Source organism: Palaemon carinicauda, chromosome 17 (assembly GCF_036898095.1).
Source record: "Palaemon carinicauda isolate YSFRI2023 chromosome 17, ASM3689809v2, whole genome shotgun sequence".
NCBI classification, from domain to species: domain Eukaryota; kingdom Metazoa; phylum Arthropoda; class Malacostraca; order Decapoda; family Palaemonidae; genus Palaemon; species Palaemon carinicauda.
In genome coordinates, this window is record NC_090741.1 from 47,731,854 (window position 1) to 47,755,223 (window position 23,370).

A 23,370-nucleotide genomic window follows, 5' to 3' on the forward strand; every position below is an offset into this window, starting at 1 on the left:
GTGCAGCACAGGCTGAACGGGTGCAGGAGGTTGGTGCACCACCGGTGCAGGAGGGTGCAGCACAGGCTGAACCGGTGCAGTAGATAGGTGCACCACAGGTGCAGGAGGTGCAGCACTCTCAGCACGACACTCACGCATCAGGTCCGAAAGCTGAGCTTGCATGGACTGAAGCATAGACCACTTGGGATCAGCAGAGACAGTAGCAGACTGAGGTTAAAGCCATAACAGTGGTTGCACCACCGGTGCAGCTCTGTTGTACCTTACTCCTCTTGGGCGGAGTACAATCGCTAGAAGACTGAGGCGAGTCAGAGCTGAGCCAACGACTGCAACCTGGCTGAGCACTCGCGGGTTGGACTCTGCGTTTAAGAGGTCTAGAGACCTGAGACCAACGATTCTTCCCCGAGAGAAGATCAGCGGACGAGCGGAAGACGGGCTCAATCGTCTGCAAGTGGGAGTGACGGTCTGTGGTAGACACGCCCGCAACCACTGAGGATGATTCTGTGCGCCTAACAAGGCCTGCCGAACCCTTATGCCCTTCGACATTGCTTCTCCCCTGGGCTTGGGAGCTTGCAAGAGGTCCCGGACTGGGAGAACGACTGGCTCGCACAGAAAAATCCCCACGCACCACACTGGCACTAACACTAGTACAAGGCACTGCACCGACACTAGCACTCGTCACAGCACTGGCACTAACTTCACCCACTGCACTCTTGGCCTTCAACTCTTTCACTTCGGCCATCAGAGACTTATGGTCACTTACCACTGACTCTACCTTATCGCCTAAAGCCTGAATAGCACGTAAAACCACTGACATATCAGGCGGAGGGCACACAGTAGGATCGGGGGTAGCCACTACAGGGGTAGGATCAGGAAGAGGATCATGAGATGAGGAAAATAAAGAAGAGTGAGAAGAACTCCTCCTAGCTCTAATTCTCTCTAACTTAGAAGAATACTTTAAAAGTCGGACAAAATCCAATTCCGAAAGACCGGCGCATTCCTCACATCGATTTTCTAACTGACAGGGTCTGTCCCTACAGTCAGAACAAGCGGTGTGAGGATCTACCGAGACCTTCGGAATACGTCTATTGCAAGACCTACAACGTCTATGGGAGGGGGCTTGCGAAATGTCAGACATTTTGTTTTCAAGAGAAGTCAAAGGGAGATCCAAAAAAAAACAAGCAAAAATTCGTTAACCGTTAAACTGAATTAAATAAAAGCTATCTAGCTAATATCAGAAGGTTTCCAGTAATGCGACAGCCGTAAATCAAAGAGAATACATCACCAAATAAGCGAGAATAAACTCGAAGACCATGAGCGTATCCCAGAACGTCTAGCCGGAGGCACGACAGAGGAATAATTGAGGAGGTGTCAACAAGAAGTACTTGAGTACCTGGCCACAGGTGGCGCTGTTAGTACACCCCCTTCTAGTATTGTGATAGCTGGCGTATCCCTCCTTAGATTTCTGTCGGGCAACGGAGTTGACAGCTACATGATTATCGGGTAAGTTTAATATTGAAAATGATATTTTCATTATAAAATGTTATTTTCATTAGTAAAATAAATTTTTGAATATACTTACCCGATAATCATGTAGCTGTCAACTCTGTTGCCGACAGAAATCTACGGTCGGGATACGCCAGCGATCGCTATACAGGTGGGGGTGAACACCACAGCGCCATCTGTGGTCAGGTACTCCAGTACTTCTTGTCAACACCACCTCAATTTTTTCCTCGGTCCACTGGTTCTCTATGGGGAGGAAGGGTGGGTCAATTAAATCATGATTATCGGGTAAGTATATTCAAAAATTTATTTTACTAATGAAAAATGTTATTTTCATTAGTAAAATAAATTTTTGAATATACTTACCCAATAATCATGTAGCTGTCAACTCCGTTGCCCGACAGAATTCTACGGACGGGATACGCCAGCGATCGCTATACAAGAGGGGGGTGTACTCACCAGCGCCATCTGTGGCCAGGTACTGCAGTGCTTCTTGTCAACACCACCTCAATTTTTCCTCGGTCCACTGGTTCTCTATGGGGAGGAAGGGTGGGTCAATTAAATCATGATTATCGGGTAAGTATATTCAAAAATTTATTTTACTAATGAAAATAACATTTTTCAATATTAATCTTACCCGATAATCATGTAGCTGATTCACACCCAGGGGGGTGGGTGAAAACCAGTGTACATGTTAATCAAGAAGCTAAGTATCCCGTATTTCATATTATCAGTTATTCAAAATAACAATGAAATTATAAGTACCTGGTAAGGAAGTCGACTTGAACCATTACTCTGCCTTTAATAAGTTCGTCTTCCTTACTGAGCCCAGCGTTCCTCTTAGGAGGCTGAACAACTCTAAGGTGCTGAAGTATAAAGGGCTGCAACCCATACTAAAGGACCTCTACACAACCTCTAACCTAGGCGATTCTCAAGAAAGAATTGACCACCCGCCAAATCAACTAGGATGCGGAAGGCTTCTTAGCCTACCGTAACAACCCAAAACAACAATAAAAGCATTCAAGAGAAAGGTTAAAAAAGGTTATGGGATTAAGGGAATGTAGTGGCTGAGCCCTCACCTACTACTGCACTCGCTGCTACGAATGGTCCCAGGGTGTAGCAGTTCTCGTAAAGAGACTGGACATCTTTGAGATAGAATGATGCAAACACTGACTTGCTCCTCCAATAGGTTGCATCCATAACACTCTGCAGAGAACGGTTCTGTTTGAAGGCCATCGAAGTAGCCACAGCTCTCACTTCGTGTGTCCTTACCTTCAGCAAAGCAAGGTCTTCATCCTTCATGTGAGAATGAGCTTCTCTAATCAGAAGCCTTATGTAATACGAAACTGCGTTCTTGGACATAGGCATCGAAGGTTTCTTAATGGCACACCATAAGGCCTCTGATTGTCCTCGTATAGGTTTTGACCTTTTAAGATAGTACTTTAGAGCTCTGACAGGGCAAAGAACTCTCTCTAGCTCGTTACCCACCATGTTGGAAAGGCTAGGAATTTCGAACGATCTAGGCCAAGGACGTGAAGGAAGTTCATTTTTTGCCAAAAACCCGAGCTGTAAGGAACATGTAGCTGTTTCGGATGTGAATCCTATGTTCCTGCTGAAGGCGTGAACCTCACTAACTCTTTTGGCTGTTGCAAGGCAGACGAGGAAAAGAGTTTTGAGAGTAAGGTCTTTGAAAGAGGCTGACTGGAGAGGTTCAAATCTAGGAGACATAAGGAACCTTAAGACTACGTCTAGATTCCAGCCTGGAGTGGACAAGCGACGTTCTTTAGAGGTCTCGAAAGACTTAAGGATGTCCTGTAGATCTTTGTTGGAGGAAAGATCCAAGCCTCTGTGGCGGAAAACTGTTGCCAACATACTTCTGTACCCTTTGATCGTAGGAGCCGAAAGAGATCTAACATTCCTAAGATGCAACAGGAAGTCAGCAACTTGGGTTACAGAGGTACTGGTAGAGGAAACTGCATTGGCTCTGCACCAGCTTCTGAAGACTTCCCACTTGGATTGATAGACTCTGCGAGTGGATATCCTCCTTGCTCTGGCAATCGCTCTGGCTGCCTCCTTCGAAAAGCCTCTAGCTCTAGAGAGTCTTTCGATAGTCTGAAGGCAGTCAGACGAAGAGCATGGAGGCTTGGGTGTACCTTCTTTACGTGAGGTTGACGTAGAAGGTCCACTCTTAGAGGGAGAGTCCTGGGAACGTCGACCAGCCATTGCAGTACCTCTGTGAACCATTCTCTTGCAGGCCAAAGGGGAGCAACCAACGTCAGCCGTGTCCCTTCGTGAGAGACGAACTTCTGAATAACTCTGTTGATGATCTTGAACGGCGGGAAAGCATATAGATCGAGGTGGGACAAATCCAGCAGAAAAGCATCCACGTGAACTGCTGCCGGGTCTGGGATTGGGGAACAGTACAATGGGAGCCTCTTGGTCATCGAGGTAGCGAACAGATCTATCGTTGGCTGACCCCACAAGGCCCAAAGCCTGTTGCACACGTTCTTGTGAAGGGTCCATTCTGTGGGGATGACTTGACCCTTCCTGCTGAGGCGATCTGCCGAGACATTCATATTGCCTTGAATGAATCTCGTTACCAGCGTGAGGTTTCGACTTCTTGACCAAATGAGGAGGTCCCTTGCTATCTCGTACAGCTTCCTCGAATGAGTCCCTCCCTGCTTGGAGATGTACGCCAAGGCTGTGGTGTTGTCGGAGTTCACCTCCACCACCTTGTTTAGCAGGAGGGACTTGAAGTTCATTAAGGCCAGATGTACTGCCAACAACTCCTTGCAATTGATGTGAAGCGTTTCCTGTTCCTTGTTCCATGTTCCCGAGCATTCCTGTCCGTCCAAGGTCGCGCCCCAGCCCGAGTCTGATGCGTCCGAATAGAGATGAAGATTGGGGGTCTGAACAGCTAACGAGAGACCCTCCTTGAGAAGGATGTTGCTCTTCCACCACATGAGAGTAGTCTTCATCTCTTTGGTAACAGGAATAGAGACCGCTTCGAGCGTCATATTCTTGTCCCAGTGAGCTGCTAGATGGTATTGAAGGGGGCGGAGGTGGAGTCTCCCTAACTCGGTGAACAGGGCTAACGATGACAGGGTCCCTGTTAGACTCATCCACTGTCTCACCGAGCATCTGTTCCTCTTCAGCATGCTCAGGATGCACTCTAGGGCTTGGTTGATTCTTGGGGCCGACGGAAAAGCCCGAAAAGCTTGACTCCGAATCTCCATTCCCAGGTAAACGATGGTTTGGGAAGGAATAAGCTGGGACTTCTCTAAGTTGACCAAAAGACCCAGTTCCTTGGTCAAGTCCAAAGTCCATCTGAGACTCTCCAGACAGCGACGACTTGTGGGGGCTCTTAAAAGCCAGTCGTCTAAATAAAGGGAGGCTCTGATGTCCGCCAAGTGGAGGAATTTCGCAATATTCCTCATCAGTCGCGTAAACACCAGAGGTGCCGTGCTTAGGCCAAAACACAGGGCTTGGAATTGGTACACAACCTTTCCAAAAACGAATCTCAGAAAAGGTTGGGAGTCTGGATGAATGGGGACGTGAAAGTAGGCGTCTTTCAGATCCAACGAGACCATCCAGTCCTCCTGCCTGACCGCTGCTAGGACCGACTTCGTCGTCTCCATAGTGAACGTCTGCTTGGTGACATAAGCATTGAGCGCACTGACGTCCAGCACCGGTCTCCAACCTCCTGTCTTCTTGGCCACCAGGAAGAGGCGGTTGTAGAAGCCCGGGGATTGATGATCCCGGACTATCACCACTGCCTCCTTCTGTAACAGGAGCGACACCTCTTGATGTAACGCTAGCCTCTTGTCCTTTTCCTTGTAGTTGGGAGAGAGGTTGATGGGAGAAGTGGTCAGAGGGGGATTGCGGCAGAATGGGATCCTGTAACCCTCCCTTAGCCACTTGACAGACTGGGCGTCTGCACCTCTTCTTTCCCAAGCTTGCCAGAAGGTCTTGAGTCTGGCTCCTACAGCTGTCTGGAGAGGAGGAGAGTCAATGTTTGCTTTTCGAAGACTTGGTACCTTTCTTGGACCTGCCCCTGTGACCGTCTGGGCGGGTACCTCCTCGGCTGGGGGCTCTGCCACGAAAGGGCGGAATAAATCTGGTAGCAGGAGTATCAGCCACTGGGGTGCGGAAAGTTCTTGGTACTGAAGGTGCAACCTTAGCCTTCCGTGCTGAAGAGGCCACGAGGTCATGCGTATCCTTCTGTATAAGAGCCGCAGACATTTCCTTGATAAGATCCTCAGGAAACAGGAACTTAGAAAGAGGAGCAAAAAGTAACTGTGACCTTTGGCAAGAGGTGATACCAGTGGAAAGGAAGGAGCAAAGTTGTTCCCTTTTCTTGAGGACTCCCGATACAAACATAGAGGCAAGTTCGCCGGAACCATCGCGAATTGCTTTGTCCATACAGGACATGATCAGCATGGCCGAGTCTTTGTCAGAAGGGGCAGTCTTCTTGCTCAAGGCCCCCAGGCACCAGTCGAGGAAATTAAAAATTTCAAAGGCGCGAAAGACTGACTTGCTTCTCCAATAGGTTGCATCCATAACACTCTGCAGAGAACGGTTCTGTTTGAGGGCCACTGAAGTAGCCACAGCTCTCACTTCATGTGTCCTTACCTTCAGCAAAGCAAGGTCTTCTTCCTTCAGATGAGAATGTGCTTCCCTAATCAGGAGCCTGAATAGGTAAGAAACTGAGTTCTTAGACCTTGGAAGAGAAGGCTTCTTGATAGCACACCATAAGGCTTCTGATTGTCCTCGTAAAGGTTATGACCTTTTTAGATAGTACCTAAGAGCTCTAACTGGGCAAAGTACTCTCTCCAGTTCGTCCCCCACCAAGTTGGACAGGCTTGGGATCTCGAACGACTTAGGCCAAGGACGTGAAGGAAGCTCGTTTTAGCAAAAAACCGAGCTGCAAGGAACATGTAGCCGTTTCAGATGTGAAAACTATGTTCCTGCTGAAGGCGTGGATCTCACTTACTCTTTTAGCTGTTGTCAAGCACACGAGGAAAAGAGTTTTTAATGTGAGGTCCTTAAAAGAGGCTGATTGGAGAGGTTCAAATCTTGATGACATAAGGAACCTTAGGACCACGTCTAGATTCCAGCCTGGAGTGGACAACCGGCGTTCCTTTGAGGTCTTAAAAGACCTAAGGAGGTCCTGTAGATCTTTGTTGGTGGAAAGATCCAAGCCTCTGTGGCGGAAAACCGCTGCCAACATACTTCTGTAACCCTTAATCGTAGGAGCTGAAAGGGATCTTACGTTCCTTAGATGTAACAGGAAGTCAGCAATCTGGGTTACAGTGGTACTGGATGAGGAAACTGCATTGGCCTTGTACCAGCTTCGGAAGACTTCCCCTTTAGACTGATAGACTCTGAGAGTGGATGTCCTCCTTGCTCTGGCAATCGCTCTGGCTGCCTCCTTCGAAAAGCCCCTAGCTCTTGAGAGTCTTTCGAAAGTCTGAAGGCAGTCAGACGAAGAGCGTGGAGGTTTGGATGTACCTTCTTTACGTGAGGTAGACGTAGAAGGTCCACTCCTAGAGGAAGAGTCCTGGGAATGTCGACCAGCCATTGCAGTACCTCTATGAACCATTCTCTCGCGGGCCAGAGCGGAGCCAACCAACGTCAGCCGTGTCCCTTTACGAGAGGCGAACTTCTGAAGTACCCTGTTGACAATCTTGAACGGCGGGAATGCATACAGGTCGAGATGGGACCAATCCAGCAGAAAAGCATCCACGTGAACTGCTGCTGGGTCTGGAATCGGAGAACAATACAACGGGAGCCTCTAGGTTATCGAGGTAGCGAACAGATCTATGGTTGGCTGACCCCACAGGGCCCAAAGTCTGCTGCAAACATTCTTGTGAAGGGTCCACTCTGTGGGGATGACCTGACCCTTCCGGCTAAGGCGATCTGCCATGACATTCATATCGCCCTGAATGAACCTCGTTACCAGCGTGAGCTTTCGATCTTTTAACCAGATGAGGAGGTCCCTTGCGATCTAGAACAACTTCCACGAATGAGTCCCTCCCTGCTTGGAGATGTAAGCCAAGGCTGTGGTGTTGTCAGAGTCCACCTCCACCACCTTGTTAAGCTGGAGGGACTTGAAGTTTATCAAGGCCAGATGAACCGCCAACAGCTCCTAGCAATAGATGTGAAGTGTCCTTAGCTCCTGATTCCATGTTCCCGAGCATTCCTGTCCGTCCAAAGTCGCACCCCAGCCCGTGTCTGATGCGTCAGAGAAGAGACGGCGGTCGGGTTTCTGAACAGCCAAAGGTAGACTTCCTTGAGAAGAAAGCTGTTCTTTCACCACGTGAGAGTAGACCTCCTCTCTTCGGAAACAGGAACTGAGATCGTCTCTAGCGTCATGTCCTTTATCCAGTGAGCCGCTAGATGATACTGAAGGGGGGGAGGTGGGGTCTCCCTAACTCGATGAACAGGGCCAGCGATGAAAGTGTCCCTGTTAGACTCATCCACTACCTGACTGAGCATCGGTTCCTTCTCAGCATGCTCTGGATGCAATCTAGGGCTTAGTATATCTTTGGGGCCGACGGAAAAGCCCGAAAAGCTCGACTCTGAAGATCCATACCCTGGTAGACAATGGTCTGGGATGGGACGAGCTGGGACTCCTCAAAATTGACCAGGAGGCCCAGTTCCTTGGTCAGATCCATAGTCCATCTGAGAATCTCCAGACAGCGACGACTTGTGGGAGCTCTTAAAAGCTAGTCGTCTGACGGAGCCGGACACAAGATCATGGTACTGCTGCACAGTCTGTGAACTGTCAACCATGGGGAAGTGAGGAAGTACAGTGACAACCCGAAGCTGTCTAGACTGTCTGGGTCGTACAGACAACTCCTTATCGGGTTGCTGAGGTTGCCGCACTGCGTCACAACAAGTCACTTCTGCTGGTTGTTGAACGTCTTCCCAGTGACACACTGACTCCGTAAACAAAAAATCCTCTAACAAGGACTAAGCTTGGACTGCATGTCTTGCAACACAGCTCAAGGTCTATGGGAGCAGGTGTGGTAACAGACGGGGTTAGCGACTGAAGTAGAACCATTACCCTCCCTGGAAGTATGCTATGCTTAAATAAAAGTCCATAGGAGGCTAAGCAGCTAAAGGCTCCTCTCCAAATGACAGAGTCCTCAAGGGAAAATCAGAAGGAGGGAGAATAGCACTTTCTCATCTACAGGAACCATATCCGAGAAAAGCTAAGTTCTCTCAGTGAGGGTTTCACTGGTGCAAAAGCAGCAGACTAGAAGGCAACGTTATGAAACTGCTTGACAGTCTAGTGAGTTGGCAACAACCAAAGATGTGTGACTGAGAAGCATGCGGTAAGGTATGCAGAGCATGCTGTATGTAGAGCATGCTGTAAGGTAAGCAGAGCATGTTGCATGGCGTGCGGCTTATGCTGCATGGGATGAGGCTCATGCTGCATGGGATGAGGCTCATGCTGCATGGTATGAGACTCATGCTGCATGGGATGAGGCTCAAGCTGCAAGGGATGAGGCTTATGCCGCATGCGTTGAGGAGGATGCCGCATAGTATGAGGCTCCTGCCGCATAGTATGAGGCTCCTGCCGCATGCGTTGAGGAGGATGCCGCATAGTATGAGGCTCCTGCCTCATGGGTTGAGGCAGTTGCCGCATAGCATGAGGCTCCTGCCTCATGGTTTGAGGAGGATGCCGCATAGCATGAGGCTCCTCATAGCATGAGACTCCTGCCTCATGGGTTGAGGAGGATGCCGCATAGCATGAGGCTCCTGCCTCATGGGTTGAGGAGGATGCCGCATAGCATGAGGCTGCCTCATGGGTAGAGGAGGATGTCGCATAGCATGAGGCTCCTGCCTCATGGGTTGAGGAGGATGCCGCATAGCATGAGGCTCCTGCCTCATGGTTTGAGGAGGATGCCGCATAGCATGAGGCTCCTGAGAGGTTCCTGCCTCAAGAGTTGCGTCTGCCTCAAGGGTTGAGGAGGTAGCTGCGCAGAGAGAGGCTCATGCTGTGAAGAATGCGGTTGCTGCATGCGTTGAGGCGGCTGCCTCATAGCATGAGGTTCCTCAAGAGTTGAGGCTCTTGCCTCAAGAGTTGAGGTTCTTGCCTCAAGAGTGGAGGTGGCTGCCGCAAGAGTTGAGGTTGCTGCCTCAAGGATGGTGGAGGTTGCTGCCTCGAGGATGGAGGAGGTTGTCGCAACACATGAAGCTCCTGCCTCAAGGGTAGAGGAGGTTGCTGCAAAGCATAAGGCTCCTGCCTCAAGTGTTGAGGAGGTTGCCGCATAGCAAGAGGCTCCTGCCTCAAGGAAAGTGGAGGTTGCTGCACAGCGCTGGTATCTGGCAACTCCCAATGCGGCAGCTCACGCGTGGAGGTAGGTTGAGGAACCTCAACATCATACGTCTGGCAGGGTGGACTGCGCAGAGGTGGAGTTGAGGCGGCTGCCTCATGAGCGCTAGCAGGAGGAGGTGTGCTAACCTTCTCTGCCTGAAACTCCTGCATCAACACCGCAAGCTGAGACTGCATTGTCAGCAGCATAGACCACTAGAGTTTAAGAAAGACAACAACAAACGGAGCTACTGTCCGTTGAAACTGAGGGTCTAAAACAGCTGGTGCGGCAACAGACGGAGTTACTGTCTGTTGCGATACCACCTTGCCTCTCTGGGAGGTGTGCAGTTGTCGTACTGCAGCAAGTCCGAACTGACCCAGTGCTAATGGCACCACCTAGGAGTTGGACTTGCGCGGAAGGGACCGACTTGCACTTAAAAGCTGCAAGATTTGGTCCATGGTTTCTGCGAGAAACCTCTTCCGCAGACGAGGAATAAAAGGGCTCTCTCGTCTTTGTGTGGGTGGGGTGATCACGTCGGCTACGTGAGTTGGTAACACCCGAAACCACGGAGGGAAACGTCTGTTCGTCGATCAAGGCCTGCTGAACCCATAAGTCCTTCGACATTACTTCTCCCCTGGGCTTGGGAGCTTGTAAGAGGTCCCAGACTAGGCGAACAACTGGCACGAACAGACGAACCCTCGAACGCAACACTGTAACCCTTTGCGCTTATCACTTTATCACTTTTGATTTTCTGTTTGCACTTATTTCACTGAACTCGAAACTTTAAGTGGTTTGTACCTGAAACACGCAATTCTATCCTTCATTAAAAGTTAGTAATTGCGAAAACAGTATTACAATGTAACAGAAAAACATAAGGAAAGATAAATAATTCAGTGGCTGGAAAAGAGACTAAACACTAGATCAAATAAACTACGTTTAAAATCTCTCACCGCATAAAGCCTGAGAACAAGAATAAAACTCTAGAAACGTTTACCTTCTTCCCCTAAAGAGACTAGGGAGAAGAGCAAAAACGATAACAACGTTTACCCGCTTGAACGAAACGTTTATCCTCCTCTCTCTCCCTCCGTCTCTATCTCTCTCTCTCTCTCTCTTGACTTAGCACCTGAGAGAAGAGCCCAATTATATATATCGTTAAAACATATTATTGTTAAAGGAAAAAAACTGAAAGATTTCCCAAATAAAAAGTTCCTTTATTAGAATTAAAACCATTTAAGCTAAGAAAGAATGAACAAAACGCTAGAATCGGTTTACTCTTACTGCAACGTGACACCGTGATAGACTCTCTCTCTATCGTAACGATAGATCGCAAGTTGAACGTTCTGAACGTCAACAACTGCAGAGACAAAACAAAACGTTAGTTAAACTTTGAAAACAGTACAAGACTATCAAAGAAATTCTTTCAAAAACATTAAAATAGCATAATATGTTAACAGGTAAAAACGAAATGACGGGCTCAATGTTAATTAACTTCGGTTCCAAGAAAAGACCGCCTACTATTAGGAAAGGTCGAATATAAACAAATATAAAAATTAATTTTAATAAGTTTATAATAAAAGGAAGTTAATCAAAGAGGCCTATAAAAGGCGGAGAGATATAAAATAAATCTATAACTTTGTTAAGCAAAATTAAGAGAGTCTATACTCTCTTCGACACCAACACTTCCATCTAAGGGAAGGGTCGGCCATTTAAAAGTGAAAGAGAGTTCATACTCTCTTCGTACCAAAATTAAATAAAAAATTAAATCAAATTAATTCCAAAAACTTGCTAAGCTAATGATATAGCTTCCTGAATAGCGAAGGCTAAACTCTAGAGCAAATACATCACCAAATCGTGAGCAATAACTCCAGAATCAACAGCGTATCCATGTAGGTCTAGCCGGAGGCACGACAGAGGAAAAATTGAGGTGGTGTTGACAAGAAGTACTGGAGTACCTGACCACAGATGGCGCTGTGGTGTTCACCCCCACCTGTATAGCGATCGCTGGCGTATCCCGACCGTAGATTTCTGTCGGCAACAGAGTTGACAGCTACATGATTATCGGGTAAGATTAATATTGAAAAATAAATTTTTGAATATACTTACCCGGTGAATATATAAATCGCTGACGTCTCCGACGGCCCGACAGATTCCAAAAACTCGCGAGCGATCGCCATGAAGGTTGCGGGTGTGCCCACCAGCGCCGACTATCGGCCAGATACCGCATATACTTCTCAACCACTCCAGTTCTACTCAGTCCGCTGGGTCTCTATCGGGGAGGAAGGGAGGGCCTTTAATATTATATATTCACTGGTAAGTATATTCAAAAATTTATTTTATAATGAAAATATCATTTTTAAATATTAAACTTAGCCGGTGAATATATAAATAGCTGATTCACACCCATGGTGGTGGGTAGAGACCAGTATTAACCCTTTTACCCCCAGGCTATTTGGAAATTTCCAACCCTTAACCCCCAGGGGGTTATTTTTTTCCCAGCACATTTTGCAGTATATATTTTTTTTAATTGCTCTAACAGCCTTAATTTTTGTCATAGAGAGGTCAGGTTGGTCTCATTCTCTTGGAAAATGCCTGAAATTTCTCAAAAAATTATCAAATATATGAAAAAATTTTTATAGCATTTTTTTGCAAGGACGTACCGGTACGTCCATGGGGGTAAAGGGATGGCTTTTGTGAAACGTACCAGTACGTCCTTTGGGGGTAAAAGGGTTAATACAATAAAGGCGTATATGCTCAAGAGTTTTTTGACAAATATTTCATAAAAAACCAACTTAAGTATAGGTACCTGGTAAGGAAGCTGACTGTGATGATTACTCTACCTCATTAGTCCGCTTTCCTCACGAAGCCCAGCCATCCTCTCAGGATGCTGAAAGATTCCCAGGAGCTGTTATATCCAGGGCGAACACCCCTATAACAGGACCTCATCAATACCCTTAATCTGGGCGCTCTCAAGAAACAACATTTGACCACCCGCCAAACCAAAAAGATTGCGAAAGACTTCTTAGTCTTCCGTACAACCCAAGACAAGATTAAAAACATTTCAAGAGAAGATTAAAAGGATATTGGGATTAAGGGAATGTAGTGGTAGAACCCTCACCCACTACTGCACTCGCTGCAACGAATGGACCCAGTGTGTAGCAGTCCTCATAAAGAGTCTGGACGTCTTTTAAGTAAATTGAAGCGAACACTGACTTGCTCCTCCAAAAGGTCGCGTCCATAATACTAGCCGTGTGAGGCATAGACCTCCTGGTAGCCTAGATAAGGAGGTATTACTGTATTTACCGTCAGGATAACCTTTCCTAGTAAAAACCAACTTTTCCCTGTAGAAAAATGCCTGTTTCCCTCAAAAATAACACTTATTTTAGTCACAAATAATTATTTAATGTAATATATATATATATATATATATATATACACATATATATCCAACGATAATGGGAGACACCCGGTGGGAACTCTGTGTTTTGGGCGAGGAAAACATACTGGGGAAACGGTATGAGTAAAACTTTACCAAGATATGGCTTCCATGTTAGGTTAAGTGGAAAACCCAAGGTTAGCCAGTTTTCTTGTCTATTTCCCATGCAAAATGTGTTTTTTCAGTAAGTACCAACGAACTACAAAGGATCCAAACTAAATATTGTAGGGGAAATAAAAACATACATTCGTAAAAGCACAATAGGTCAAAGCTATGAACTTTATACATGTTGCCTCTGCAAAATAAGTTTGCGGCCAATTTATCACTTAATATGAAGTGGCAAAGCTTCTATATACTTACTGCTGTAATCGAGATTTTACCTGTACAGTACCCAAGTTTTAATAAAACCCTTAATATCTAATTTTATATCACTTTACCTCGAGACAAAGTTACCGGGTTCCTCGTTGCTCTCTTCACAACAATGACAGGTTCCTCATTGCTCTCAGATCAGATCAGAGTCTTTGTAACGGCGCCTCTTGTATTTTTTAGTTTTGTGCGTTCCTTATTTTCACGTTTTTCTCTTTTCATCCCCATTTGTTGTAGAAAACTTGTCTTATTTTCAATATTTTCTTCACAAAAAAGGAATTTTCCTACTGTTTGTGCACTATCTTCTTCGTATGGTTCTCGATTGTTTTTTTTTTTTTTATTCCTCGTTACTCTCTCCAAAACAATGGTTGTGGGCATACTACTAGAAGAAGTGTGCAAAGTGCTTGATTCTGCAAAAAAAGAAATAATAATAATAATTTTTATTAGTTACCTCATACACAGAAAGCTTCAAATTTTGCATACTAAATTTACTCCTAACTCCCAGAGCCTGTCTAATATATCCGGTGACTTCTTTATTTAGTTTCTATGGTCCCTACTTCTATGCCATTGCCTCTATATATATTTTTTTAATCCCTTACGGCTAAACATATACTCAGTTACACAAAGCCTACCCATATTATCCATGTTTTCATCAGTTTCTTTTAATTCCATCATATTCAACCTTGTTTTCATAACTATTACTACTTCCTTGGTGTTAATTTCTCCTAAGTAATCTCTTCTGGCATTAATTTTACTTCATAAATTATTTAGACGACACTGTTGAAACTCTAAACCGAATTCTTGACATTGTTAGGGAATTTGACAATCAAACAATTAAAATTAAATGAAAATGGTTTTGTGATGAATATAAGTGCTTGGATAAGCTACACATGAAGGATTGCATTAAAGGTACGAGAACAAAAATCATAGGATGGAAGGAAGCACTGATAGGTAAGAAAATGAATGAAAAAACTGTCCAGCATGCACAACAGGAAACAGAGATTGAAGGAAAAATGAGACAAGGAACTAAATATGGACGCAAGTTATGCAGTATCGTGACTGACAAAGTGAATAACATTAGTAGAAATTTTGTTTACGTTGATAAGGAATATTGAAATTAAATAATTGGTATTTGTAAATGATATTCTGTTTCCCACATGAAGGAAAGAAGGAATAGAATCTTTCATAAGTAATTGTCATTGGTTGGAGATCTTGGAGAAGTTTAAAATCAACACCAACCCCCAAAACAGTGTGTATTAATAATTAACAAAAGAAAGGAGTTAAACCAAAAGTGAAGATTGGGCCAGTAAGTTTAGTTAAAGAATATAAGTATCTTGGTGAATGGTACACAGCGAAAGAAAACAAGAATTGGGTAAGAAAAAAAAAAACATACACAGCGAAAGAAAAACAAGAATCAGGAAAAAACAGTGTTGCGTTTATGACCCAAGAAATAAGAAAATATGCAGATATGAGAGTAGAAAAAAATAGCATCGGATAAAGTGAGAAAAAATATGTAAACGAAACAGTAGTAGTACCAACAATATTTGCTAATGTGGAGACCTGGAGTGAAATAAGAGATAAATCAATGAAATATCTGCAGTATAGGATAATAAAGAATATGTATGAACAACCTGCAAATACTCCATATTGGGGCATCCTTACAGAATAAAATATAAAAATTGATGCTCTTCTATAACATCATAAACTCAGATAATAAAAAAGACGAGTAGGAGAGATAATTGAGGATCAGTTGAAGAACCCTTATAAAAAGTGCTGCAGTAAGAGCATAGAAGTTATCTGTAGTAATAAATATGGGATAAGTTGGAGATATAAGAAGTTTGGGGTGGGAAAAGGGCCCTGCAGAAAGAAATCAAGAAAAAGAAATATGAAAAAAAAATAGAAGAAATTATTGAAGAAAAGAAGAAAGTGGTGTAAAAAATTAAGATTTATAGAAGGAAATGGCCAACAACCTTATATCAGATAAATTAATCTGGATAAGGCATCCCTTGTAATGAAGAAAAGATTAAATATGCTCAATTTAAAAGAAATTTTCAGGGGAAATATGCAGATAATTTGTGTGATCTGTGCAAAGATGTGGATAATTCTGAAAATGAATGTTCATACCCAAATATATGACAGTTAATGAAACTAGACATAAGTGTAGGTACGTTGCAAAATCCTTGCATTAATGTGGTTGCATTTATAAGTAAGAAATGACTTTAAAAGAATTTAAAAAGTCCAAACAGACTATAATAGGTTGCCAAAACTGATGATAGCAAGGTGATATCCTAGCTGATTTTAAGGTAAAATGGGATAACAGTAAAAATAGAGAATTTCATTATTAATTTGTTTATGGTACAGGTAAAATAAGCTTGATTACATGAATGAGAATAATCTTGCTTATTTTGCGGGTTCCTGGTCCTGGTTCCCAATTGCGGCCACTCTATCGCCTTATAGACAGGTGTAAAGCCTCTAAGCTTATTCTTATTATTTTAATTAAGCTTATCTCACCTGTACCATAAATGAATCAATAATGAAATCCTCAATCTTTACCTTTATCCCATTCTACCTTGAAATCAGATAGAAGTAGGCATATGCCTATTTCGCATATAACGTTTTTTGAAAATGATCTTATGGGATCTGAAAAAAAACTAGACGTTATAAATGACAAAACAATCATTATCATTAGCAAAACAGTTAATGAGGTTTAATATGTTTATTTATTATCTTTATTTGAACCGCTAACAGACAATACACAGGGATCTGCCTCAATTTCACATGAACGAGTTATCAAAATTTTATCAATATGCTCGAAAAGTAGCAACGTTGATCACTATTTGCAAATGACTAAAGCAGAACTTTAATTTTATTTTTAATTATCATCAAATTTAGCAGAGTATTAGCTGTTCACTCTGTAATGATTTATTGTTAATTTGTTCTCATCATTTATTTATTTCCTTTCCTCACTGGGCTATTTTTCCCTATTGCAGCCCTTGGGCTTATATCATCTTGCTTTTCCAACTAGGGTTGTAGCTTGGCTAGTAATAATAATAATAATAATAATAATAATAATAATAATAAGATCGCTTACTGTAGGTAGTAGGTTGGCCAGGGCACCAGCCACCCGTTGAGATACTACCGCTAGAGAGTTATGGGGTCTTTTGACTGGCCAGACAGTACTACATTGGATCCTCCTCTCTGGTTACGGTTCATTTTCCCTTTGCCTACATACACACTGAATAGTCTGGCATATTCTTTACATATTCTCCTCTATCCTCATACACCTGACAACACAGATTACCAAACAATTCTTCATCACCCAAGGGGTTGTCGCACTGTAATTGTTCAGTGCCACTTTCCTCTTGGTAAGGGTAGAAGAGACTCTTTAGCTATGGTAAGCAGCTCTTCTAGGAGAAGGACACTCCAAAATCAAACCACTGTTCTCTAGTCTTGGGTAGTGCCATAGCCTCTGTACCATGGCCTTTCACTGTCTTGGGTTAGAGTTCTCTTGCTTGAGGGTACACTCGAGCACACTCTCCTATCTTATTTCTCTTCCTTTTGTTTTGTTAAAGTTTTTATAGTTTATATAGGAGATATTTATTGTTGTTACTCTTCTTAGAATATTTTATTTTCCTTTTTTCCTTTCCTCACTGAGCTATTTTCCCTGTTGGAGCCCCAGGGCTTATAGCATACTGCTTTTCCAACTAGGGTTGTAGCTTAGTAAGTAATAATAATAATAATAATAATACAGTAAACATTGCAATGTGTTGTTTTTGTTGACATTCCTTCTTCTCGCAAACTGTATCAATAATTACTGTCAAAGTCAACACAGCTTTAAAATGAACTCTGTTAATTTACATTCTCATTTACCTTAATGTAAGAAAACCTACTTAAAGGTTAAAAGGACACTAATGAAGGGCAGGGGCAGGGGACAGTGACATTGCAGGACAATGGCTCAGAGAGTGATGGAATACACATATGATCAGCGCCCAAGCCCCCTCTCCATCCAAGCTAAGACCAAGGAGGGCCAAGTAATGGCTGTAGGTGACTCAGCATATACACCTATAGGCTCCCCCAAACCCCCTAATCCTTAGCTCACAAGGATAATAAGGTTGCAGCGACCAAAGAAGCTAACGAGTTTGAGCGGACCTCGAACCCCAGTCTGGCGTTCACCAGTCAGGGACGTTACCACCATTTACTGGCATTGCTATGGTAAACATTAAAACTTCGCATTCTTTAGCTTAATATAAATTGTAAAGTTACACTTTTACTCAACAAGAGCTGTGCTGTTATCCTCTTGTACTGTATTCTCCTCTTGAACCCCTAACCTAGTCTAGGGTACAGTGTCTTCACTCAACTGCGGCTTCTTCATTCACCAACAGCCTCCCACCCCATTAAATTCATTGACGCCTTTGTATAACGACGGACAGGACCTCCCATCTGCACAGAACACAACCTAACCTAATCTTCCGCATTTAACCTAACCTACAAGCCCTGTCCTTACCTACTTATCTAATGGGGGTAGGGGAGGCAAGGCATGGCCGTCATCATACATACACCCCAATTAATTATACCTAGAATGCATTGCTCCTGCTCATAGGGCATGGGTAAAGTCATACTGGTAATAGCATGATACTTTGTATAATATATGAACCGAATAGTTATCCAACTGGTTATGTATTTTAGGCATCTCTGATCATTATTGTGGGGTGCAAGATGCATTTTATTGTTTCCCCACCCTTCTATACATATAAATATTTGGAAATCTTAGTGGGGAAACGGGTTGTTTTGGATGGGAAATGCAAAAAATAAGTTGTTCCATAATTGGAATACAAACCTATGCTATTTATATGGGTATCACTAGGACGAGCTATTAAATTTTAGTGAGGGTTAACTACCCATCCCGCTAGTTAGTGGGGGAGGGGGTTAGTTAGCTAACCCCCTCATTCACACTTCTGTGACTACTTTTACTTTTGGCTTGGAAGGAGAGCAGTTGTTGCCACTCTTCCTCCTCGCCTATTTTTGAACTGCTATTAATCCTTGTCTTTTTAACTTGTGTTTTCCTCCATATACAGTATATATGAAAATATTCTTGATTTTTATATTTATATATATTGTAAGCTTTCTTTACAGAGAGTGTTATTGTTTGTGTGACTGTTTTTTCGGCAGGTTTTCAAGGACGGAGAACCTTCCCTTCCGACCTTCCGACCCTGGACATCGGTCATCCGTTGACGTATGGCCTTCCGAGTAACTATGCCGCTGCCACAGGGGAATTGTCTTCATTTGGATACTGCTCCATTCGGCTGTTATCGTTGCCTTCCCTTCTACATGTTCAATCTTGCTCTTTCTCAAGGTCAACGCTGCTCACTCGTGCGCGGCCGGCAGAATACTCTAGAGGGTACACCTTTCTCGTTTACGGGTAGGTTGCGTGTCCGAATGGTTTTCTTCATTAAGAAATAGTAACTGTTTGTAATTTAACTTTTCAGCTTCGTCTCTCCCCCTCGCCGGAGGGTTGAGTGGTTCTTCCGAGTATTTAATTTTCTCAGCTGAATTAAATGTAATTCTTGTTTTGTTAGTTTTTTTTACACTGCCGCTCTCATTCTCCCGCCGATGTCAGCCAGGGAAGGGAGTGCGCAGTCCTTAACTTGTGTCTGTTCTCTCAGTGGATACCTTCCCTGTCCGCGGACTCGGTGCTCCTCCCAAGGGAGTTTTTGTTACATAATTTGTTTTTATTTTTTCCTCTGGTAGCGTTGTCGTACTTCTTCGTTTGGCTAGGATAGCCGACGTAAAAGAGTAGTACCGTTCGTTCCTGTGGAATCTTCTATCACTGCGCCATCACTTTCCTGTTCTCCTGTGCCTGTAGCAGCTCCTGATCAACATGCTAACCTTATGGAACTAGCTCCAGCTACGTTTTCTCAGGTAGCCCTCGATGCGGACCTTCAACTTGAAGAAGGTTTGTCGATTGGAAGCAAAGAGCGCTGCCCGGAGATCCGCCTCCAGGGGTTGGATTACTTTCCCTTCCGAGGGAGAGTTATCCTCCCCAGGTGTTGGGTTGTCCTCCCTTCTGAGGGAGAACTTCCTTTTATTTTCTACATCATCGCACTGATCTCCAATTGCTGTTGCTGTTTCTTCACCAAAAACTATGCTCCCCCCATGCTAAGTCGACTCTTCCGTCAAGGGCGGAGCAAAGTCTGAGGCAAGTTTCTCCTGCGAGTGATCACCTCTCTCATTCGTGAGAGGTCACTCATAGAGACTCTTCGGAGGTCTGCTGCAGCTAATTAGCTTGCTGATCCTCTGGCCCCTTTGGGGGTTCGTCATCGTGGCCGTTGACCCCACCGTACTCCTCCGCTGCTTCTAGTGTAGTGTTCTTGGTCCATTACTTTTCATACTGCAGTACTGTATATACAGTACACTTGATATGTAGTTTGTCCAAGAAAACAAGCTCGTTGCATGTACTGATGATGCTACTCTGCATAAATTCCATCTCCAGAATATAGACCTCGGGTTACAGAGTCTCTTAATAGAGATCTAGCTAAAATTAGTGCATGAAGTAAATTATGGGACATGAAATTGAACAGAAACAAAACTGAAAGTGTGACTGTAAGTAGGTCGAGGACAGTGGGTCCTCTACATCCAGATCTCAGCATTGATAATATTTCTTTAATTCCATGACCCTTTAAAATTTTAGGTGTGATCCTTGATAGCAAATTTACTTTCGAGAGACATGTTCAGTTTGTTTCTTCTTCAATTGCACAAAAATTGGCTCATTAAGAAAGTCTTTTAAGATTTTTGGTGACCAGTCTATAACAAATTATTCCAATACTGCACAGAGAGCAGCTTCCATACAGAAAAGTTTGAATATTTTACAACCATTACCTTTCCTCTGAGCATAGCAATTTTTGGTGCTATTATAGTATGCTATCTACCACCGATTTTGCTATCTACCACCCCTCTCTGACTACAGTATGATACCTACCATCAGTCCCTAAGGATACGGTCTACTTGCTAATCCGCCTCTAATAAGGAGGATCACTACCGACTTGATAACCTAACCTAATCTAACCTAACCTAACTCAACCCAACTTAACCTAACCAAACCTAACATAACTTACAAACTCCTTATGATTATGTACCATGTTGTCCTTCCAATAAATATTATTAAACTATCATTAAAGTCCATTGAGGATAACATACTTGTGGAAAGTATTCTGTTTGATAATCCTCATCAAACAGGAGGATTAACATTGACAGTAGATAACATACTATAGTAGAAATTGGACGGTAGATAGCATACTATAATAGCACCCAATTTTTTCTATTATATTAGTTACTGTATTCTATAACTGAAATATTTAGGAAATGAAAGGAGCCTTTCATACAATCTAAAATTGTTTCTAAAAACAGTAAAACAAGTCAAGGTCTTAGGAAGCCTTTGGATACAAAACCAGTACTTCACCGGTTGCCTTTCTTACCAAGTCTTGGGTTAGTTCATCAGCATCTATTAATAAACTTTATATCAACGATGTAAATGTTCCAGTTGCAATTCTAATTTTAGCATGATAAGCATCATTTAAGGTGTCTCATCCAGATTTGGCGGTTGATGAATAAACCTTGGAGCCATAGGCTAACTGTGAAACAACTATGGTCTTATAAAAGTATAAGTGCTCCTTATCAGCTCCCCATTTGTAATTGATAGAACTTTCAAAACATATAATACAGTACCTTCATACACTTGATTTTAAGATTTTCAATATACGGTATGCTTCCCAGGTTAATCTATCAAAAATAAGGCTTAAGAACTTAGCTTCATGCACACAGAAAAGTCTTTATTCACTCAAAAATAGATCTGGATGGATTCCTCAGTTTCAGCTGTTGAAAATTTAAAAGCTGGGTTTTAACCCTTTTACCCCCCGGGCTATTTGGAAATTTCCAACCTTCTTTATTTTTTTCCCAGCACATTTTGCAGTATATTTTATTTAAATTGCTCTAACAGCCTTAATTTTTGTCATAGAGAGGTCAGGTTGGTCTCATTCTCTTGGAAAATGCCTGATTTGTTTTAAAAAAATTATCAAAAATATGAAAAAAAAAATTTTGTAGGATTTTTTTTGCAAGGACGTACCGGTACGTCCATGGGGGTAAAGGGATGGCTTTTGTGAAACGTACCAGTACGTCCTTTGGGGGTAAAAGGGTTAAAGCCCAGTCCTCAACTTTTCTGATTACTACACGTATATGCAACAGCGAAAGAAATGGGCTGGTCATCAATAAATGATGTGGACATAACATCATTGGGGATTATTGAGGCTATTCCAGTTATAGCAAGAAAATATGGTAACGCTTAGCATTCTACCAAGAGGTACGTCATCTCATTGCCTTGATTTGGTGAAATAATTTCCAACTGAATGTATAGTTCTGTATGTATTCTTTAAAAATGTTTTAATAAAAAGGGGCTATTCCATGTGCAGACCTGTTTCAAGTAGGACTTTTAGAAGTCTATACCTCCAAGAAGTCTCGTATTTATATACCTGTGCGCGAGCGCGTGCAACTAAAGACAAATAGAACAAATGTAATCAATTTCTTTTGCTCTGAAAACCACACTAGTCCATTGATGATAATTCTCTTCCATAAGTTTACAGAAGCATGGTCATAACTATCTTGACTATTGTGAATAGAGCATTATATAGTGAAGTTACCAGTTTTGATGTGAAATAGGAGGTTTGTATTTATGGAATATAGAAATTATGTAAAATTCCTTACTTTTCATGTTTGTATTACTCATGATATTGTTATGTGTGAAAATTTGTATTTTTCAGATACGGTATACGTCGTATTGTACCACCATAGTCACGGAAGCTAGTACACGTAACTAATGGTAAACTTTAGAAACTGCTACTGTATAGGAAATAGCTCATCCAAACTAAAGAACTTTAGTAAAATAAGCGGTACAGCCAAAAAGAATGAACACAGCTACATGTAACATGCAGCATCGATTGGATGTAACCTATTGGTAACGTCTCTACCTGGTGATCGCAAGACTGGGTTTCGAGTCACACCCAAACTCGTTAGTTCCTATATTATCTGCAACCTCACCATCCTTGTGAGCTAAGGAGTTTAGGGAACCCTATAGGTCTACCTGCTGAGTCATCAGCAGCCATTGCCGAGCCCTCCCTGGTAGAGGGTACTGATCAAATTTATTTTTGGGCTCGAGCCATGTTGTCCTGATGGAAGTTCCCTCCGGCAGCTTCCTACTGTATAATATTTCTGCGATTAATATTATAAGAGAATTACCGTCAGGTATCACAGGGTTCTAACCCCCGGAACGACTATCCGAAGATATCGTGTATAATCAGGGACGTATCCTAAGATAACCATAGATATTTGCACCCCCAATAGACCTTTCCCAGTCTAAGCCTCTAACTGTCCTGCTTAATAGGGCCATGTCAATGTCCCTTGCCTCTTCCATTCATGAGCAGCCTTTATATTATATTAAAGGTTTTTGATACAGTATTCAGTACTGTGAATGGAGTGTTACATTATTAATTGTTACTTCACCAATTGTTTAGCATTTACTTCCATGGAGTTGTGTATAATTAACTTTAACCATTTTTATGTAAAAGTTACTATTTTAATTTTATAATTTTCATAGATCTACTTATACATTATTATATTTTTCTCTAATTTTGCATTGCTTTTTTTTCGTTTCAGACTTTTCCTGTCGAGTAATATTCATCAAAATCAGGCCATCAAAAG

The 23,370-nt window shown here is 43.0% G+C and overlaps 2 protein-coding genes across 2 annotated transcripts in view; one reads left to right on the forward strand and one right to left on the reverse strand.

The window, feature by feature from the left end:
• Nucleotides 1-13,918, reverse strand: part of AlkB (alpha-ketoglutarate-dependent dioxygenase AlkB) — a 67,465-nt gene extending 53,547 nt beyond the window's left edge. Inside the window, exon 1 of the mRNA XM_068390970.1 lies at nucleotides 13,695-13,918. The gene's annotated coding sequence lies outside the window, so the exon portion shown is untranslated. The remainder of the gene's footprint in view (nucleotides 1-13,694) is intronic.
• A 3,500-nt stretch (nucleotides 13,919-17,418) lies between these two features.
• LOC137656727 (galactoside alpha-(1,2)-fucosyltransferase 2-like) overlaps nucleotides 17,419-23,370 on the forward strand; it is a 71,913-nt gene continuing 65,961 nt past the window's right edge. The window contains exons 1-2 of the mRNA XM_068390967.1: nucleotides 17,419-17,835; nucleotides 23,326-23,369. The gene's annotated coding sequence lies outside the window, so the exon portion shown is untranslated. The remainder of the gene's footprint in view (nucleotides 17,836-23,325; nucleotide 23,370) is intronic.